This window comes from Seriola lalandi, unplaced genomic scaffold (genome assembly GCF_002814215.2).
Source record: "Seriola lalandi dorsalis isolate HSWRI2012SDOR001 ecotype SW California unplaced genomic scaffold, Sedor1 jcf7180002054630, whole genome shotgun sequence".
Lineage (NCBI taxonomy): Eukaryota > Metazoa > Chordata > Actinopteri > Carangiformes > Carangidae > Seriola > Seriola lalandi.
In genome coordinates, this window is record NW_019525183.1 from 1,483,281 (window position 1) to 1,484,251 (window position 971).

Below are 971 nucleotides of genomic sequence, written 5' to 3' on the forward strand. Positions count from 1 at the left end.
AACTCTGCGTACCTGAGCTTTTTCCTTTCATATGCTTCCTCAACTAAGGCCTCCCACGGAACAGTCAGCTCTACGAAATATACTTTCATTCTACTCCTAGACCACAAGACTATGTCGGGCCTTAGCTTTGTAACGGCTATTTCCTGGGGAACAACAAGCTTTCCTCCTAAATCTACCTGCATTTCCCAATCACAAGCACCTTCTAAGCTGCCTTGCCTTCTTCTTGTCTTACCAACTTTCTCTCCCTCTTGAACGAACTCGATTGCAACTTTCTTCGTTTTAGGTCCTCCTAAGTTTGCCTGCCTCCGTAACTCTTCAATTCCTGCGGCTAAGCTTTTTAGAACCTGGTTATGTCGCCGCGTATGCCTGCCCTGCGACAGACTAACCTTACACCCTGACAGAATGTGCTTTAAAGTTGCCGTACCTGAACACAACGAACATAGTGGGTCTCCATTTACCCAGAGTTTTAGGTTCTGGGGAGTTGGCAGTACATCATAAGTTGCCCCTATCAAGAATCTAATACTACTTTCCTCCGTGCTCCAGAGTTCTTTCCAGCTAAGCTTTTTCTCATCTACACCTTCCCAATTCACCCACTGTCCCTGCTTAGCCTGGGCCACTGCCTTAGCACCCCTTAATAATTCCTCCCGTCTACGAACCTGCTCCACGACTAGCTTTCTCTTCTCCTTGGGACCTGCTCTACTCCACACCGGTTTGCCTGGGCCAAGCCTCCCCGGCCTATTTGGACATTACCCACAACCTCTGTATGCCTAAGCGTTGCTTCTGCCTCCTGCGCTGCGATTCTTGGATTCCACTTTCTCCCCTTGATTGGGTTTGGAACCACCTTACTAACTACCGCATCTTTGCTCCCAGATAACAGGAGCTCTGTCCTAACCTTGGTACATTTAAACTCCTCCACTAGACTGGTCACTGGGAGCTGAAGTATGCCTTTCCCATACAGTGCCGCCGTGCTT

General features: G+C 48.7%; 1 protein-coding gene across 2 annotated transcripts in view; it reads right to left on the reverse strand.

Annotated features, from left to right (window-relative positions):
- The window catches only part of LOC111665271 (SLAIN motif-containing protein 1-like), a 17,870-nt gene that overhangs the window by 6,364 nt on the left and 10,535 nt on the right, over positions 1-971 (reverse strand). The window lies entirely within an intron of this gene.